Source organism: Adiantum capillus-veneris, chromosome 14 (assembly GCF_014529385.1).
Source record: "Adiantum capillus-veneris isolate H3 chromosome 14, ASM1452938v2, whole genome shotgun sequence".
NCBI classification, from domain to species: domain Eukaryota; kingdom Viridiplantae; phylum Streptophyta; class Polypodiopsida; order Polypodiales; family Pteridaceae; genus Adiantum; species Adiantum capillus-veneris.
The window spans coordinates 12,203,859-12,208,149 of record NC_140944.1 but is presented as its reverse complement, the minus strand read 5'-3'; the positions used below and the strand labels follow the sequence as shown (position 1 = coordinate 12,208,149).

At 42.5% G+C, this 4,291-nt stretch overlaps 1 pseudogene; it reads left to right on the top strand.

The window, feature by feature from the left end:
- The first annotated feature begins 1,336 nt into the window (after positions 1–1,336).
- LOC147441911 (uncharacterized) lies at positions 1,337–1,870 on the top strand (annotated as a pseudogene).
- The last annotated feature ends 2,421 nt before the right edge of the window (positions 1,871–4,291 follow it).

Genomic DNA, 4,291 nt, shown 5'->3' with positions numbered 1-4,291 from the left:
TGAGGTCCAATGTGATGCTTGTGGTTATTGCCTTGGGGATGTTTTGCTTCAAGAAGGGCATGCTATAGCATATGAGAGTCAAAGAATCAACTCTAACAAGCGAGTATTGGGCAAATACAAAAAAGAGCTACTAACTATTCTATATGTCCTAGACATGTGGAAACGCTATCTCTTGGGGACTCCATTCATCCTGCGAATGGATCACAAAGCCTCAAGAACTTCATGACACAAACCAAGCTCTCCGACAAACAAATGAGGTGGGCAAATTTTCTTTCACAATTTTAAATTTCATATTGCTCACATTGCTGGCAAGCACAATCAAGTGGTCGATGCACTTTCACAACGGCCAAGGGTAAATGTGGTGTCTATAGCAACTCACAATGATCAAACAAATATCTAGATATTGTCAGGTTCTCTCTCTCAAAGAGGTAAGGAGGACACTTGTCCTAATGCTACCCATGTTGCTTGAAATGTATTATGTATATGATTGGCTAGGCTTAGAGGGGTCCAATGAGCTTCAATCTTGAGCTACAAGGAGGGGTATACCAAAGCAAGCAAGGGGTGTTCTTGGGGGTATACACCCTCTCACATACTCATTTTTCACACATTCTCACTTGGTGAAAGTGCAAGAACTCCATCTCCTTCTCCAAGCTTGTTGAGAAGTTGAGAGCCTACACCAACACACACACACATGGAGAGAGAGAGAGAGAGAGAAGAAGAAGAAGAAGAAGAAGAAGAAGAAGAAGAGAAATTTTAATGTCGCATAGGAGAAATCCTAAAAGATAACATCAAAAATCTACCCAATGAGTCTTAACTTCATTGGTGGTGGGAGCAGGCAAGAGAAAGAGAGAGGAGAAGAAGATAATTTCAATGTCATAAAAAATCCAAACAGAGATTAAAGATGTGCATGAGGAGCCTTAAATTTAAAGAGAGAGAGAGAGAGAGAGAGAGAGAGAGAGAGAGAGAGAGAGAGTCTTGGAACTCAAGACTTGATAAAATATCTATGACTTTATTATAGAGACTAAAAATTTCTCGAAAGTTGGACACATCCACGTATTGCCCTAGGGAGAGAAATTCCTCAACACCCATGCCATGGATTGTGCACATCCATGAAGAAAGGCAAGCACATGAGTGCTACTAGCATGGATGACATCTTGACATTGGCAAGCTGCCTATGCAAAGCATTCTTAAAAAAAGCCACGGTCCATCACGGAGGCCGCTCCTGTAAAGAGAGAGAGAGAGAGAGAGAGAGAGAGAGAGGGAGGGAGGGAGGTTTTTTGTTTGCTATGTGGAGTTGTCTATTTTGCTAGCTGCACACAAATTGTGAGCTTTGGATATGGATGAGTATGAGGAGAGTCGTAGTTTTTGTTGGTGATCTCTTTTGGGAGATGCATGATAAAGGCCTCTAAAGCTACTATAGGAGGTCTGGCAAGGTCATGGAGGGCAAGGTAATGATGGATAGGGATATTGGTACACCTTGTGGTTTTGGATCTATAAGTTTTGCTAACAAAAGAGGCATGGACTGTGCTATGGATAATTACATGATAAAATTTTGTTCTAAATATGGGCAACCAAGTCACTAAGGGATTTCCCTTTTGGTAGGGGCGGCAAATTTTCCCATGGTGGTGACAAGGACAAATAACCGCTATGATAGTGGCACTGGGTATGGTGAACGCTATAATGGACGCTCGAGAATGGTCATAGCGACTATGGGACAAATAGAGGGTATGATAGGTATAGCAGTCATGACGACTATGATAGATATGTTGATACTTAAAATAGAGATGCTCGGTATGGAGACCATGATAGGGGCTAAGATCGCTATGTTAGTATAGGGCCGACAAGTTATGAAGAACAATACAAGGATTGAGATGGGTTGTATGACCATCCGAGTGGTGGCCATCGATTTGACTATGAAGGCCACTATTGAGAAGTAGGGACAACCAAGGCTCAGTTGATGTGAAGACACTTATCATTGGGCAACATCTTAATCAATTGCACCTCTAGCAACAGTAGCAGTCAGCTCACAAACATGCTTCTTTGTCAAGCATTGTTTACTGTTAGCTTAGTTTTATAAGAATATTATGTTTTTGAAATCGTGTTTTGAGTGCCATGAGGAACAATACCAAGAGGCCTCACGAGTCTTGAACTCTAGACTTGATATTGTAGAGAGAGAGTAATCCAACGCCTACCACCATTAGAGAGAGAGAGAGGTAATCCCAAGAGATATCTCAAATCTTGAACTCAAGACCCTCATATTGTAGATAATCAATATCACTTTATTATAGGTCCTAGCATCCACCCTTCCATGTCTCACTCCCCTTGCACTATGAGAATTGACGACTTGCATCCCAAACGTGCATGAATGGAGAATAGGAGCTGCCCATGTTTTGTGTGTGTGTGTGTGTGTGTGTGTGTGTGTGTGTGTGAGAGAGAGAGAGAGAGAGAGAGAGAGAGAGAGAGAGAGAGAGAGAGAGAGAGAGCATGGCCACCACTCAATCCCAAGAGACAACAAAGATATATATGACAAGTCTTGAACTCAGAACTTAAAATGCAAAAGTGAGCATCCCAAGATCTCTCTTCTGTAAATGGTTGAAATTCGTGAATTGTTCACAACACATGATGGATGTTCAAGCGAATATAAGAGAGCAGTAGAGATGTTCTGTTGAATTGCATTTCAAATGCTAAAACCAATGTCATAGAAACTCCACTCTTTATCAAATCTTTATTGGTTGTATTGGTGGCTATCGGGCCTTATCTCTTCGGACCATGTAGAATTACAAAGTTGACCTCTCTATTGTAGGTTATGTGATGATGTGTACCACTATCAACCTTGCATACCAGAAGGAGGATGAGATACAAGCAATCAGAAGAGATCAATAGCTACTCCAAGGCCAATTGTATTCTGAATATTGAAACCTATGTCAAAGACAAAGACATGAACTTGGATCAATGGATGGGGGGTTGGGGGGGGGGGGAGAGAGAGAGAGAGAGAGAGAGAGAGAGAGAGAGAGAGAGAGAGAGAGAAGAAGAGAGTTTTAACGTAATAGGAAACTATCCCCAGAGACCTTAAAGATCTAGCCGCCGACGAGGAGAGTTGAACTCAAGACCTGTTATTTAAGGGGGAAATGGCATAACGAGTCTACCACACTTGGGTGATAGAAAGGTTAAATCGTTTTCCTCTTTTTATTAGCACACACACACACCCCCCCTAGAAGAAGAGAGTTTTAACGTCGTAGGAAACTATCCCAAGAGACCTTAAAGATCTAGCCGACGAGGAGAGTTGAACTCAAGACCTGTTATTCAAGAGGGAAATGACATAACCAATCTACCACACTTGGGTGATAGAAAGGTTATACCATTTTTCTCTTTTTATTAGCGCGCACACACACACACCCAAGAAGAAGAGAGTTTGAACATCGTAGGAAACTATCCTAAGAGACCTTAAAGATCTAGCCGAGGAGGAGAGTTGAACTCAAGACCTGTTGTTCAAGAGAGAAATGGCATAACCAATCTACCACACTTGGATGATAGAAAGGTTAAACCATTTTCCTCTTTTTATTAGCGCACACACAAAGACACACACACACACCCGAGAAGAAGAGAGTTTTAACGTCGTAGGAAACTATACCAAGAGACCTTAAAGATCTAGCCGACGAGGAGAGTCGAACTCAAGACCTGTTATTCAAGAGGGAAATAGCATAACCAATCTACCACACTTGGGTGATAAAAAGGTTATACCATTTTCCTCTTTTTATTAGCGCGCGCGCGCACACACACACACACACACACACACACACACACACACACACACACACACGCCCACACACACACCCGCGAAGAAGAGAGTTTTAACATCGTAGGAAACTATCCCAAGAGACTTTTAAGATCTAGCCTACGAGGACAGTTGAACTCAAGACCTGTTATATGTGAGAGAGAGGGGGGGGGGGGGGGGGGGGGGGGGGGGGGGGGGGGGAGGAAGGGTCACTCTTTATCAATGGTGTCCTATGTTGCATGTGAGTGCATCGAATGATTCATAAGTCCTCCTTTCTTGCCATGAGGGTGTTACTACCATGAGTTTGATGGAGAGACTCACTAATCTATAGAAGAAACAATAATGGAGCATTGATTATAGGATTGGTGTTACAGACTTGAGGCACAAAAAACTATCGATGATAATGCTTTTAATGTTTGGCCGCCCGCAGCAACGCGCGGGTTACATACTAGTAGCTCTCATTCTCTTGGAAGCACATGGAGCTTTAGAATGTTGAACTAAGTGTGACTTTTCCTT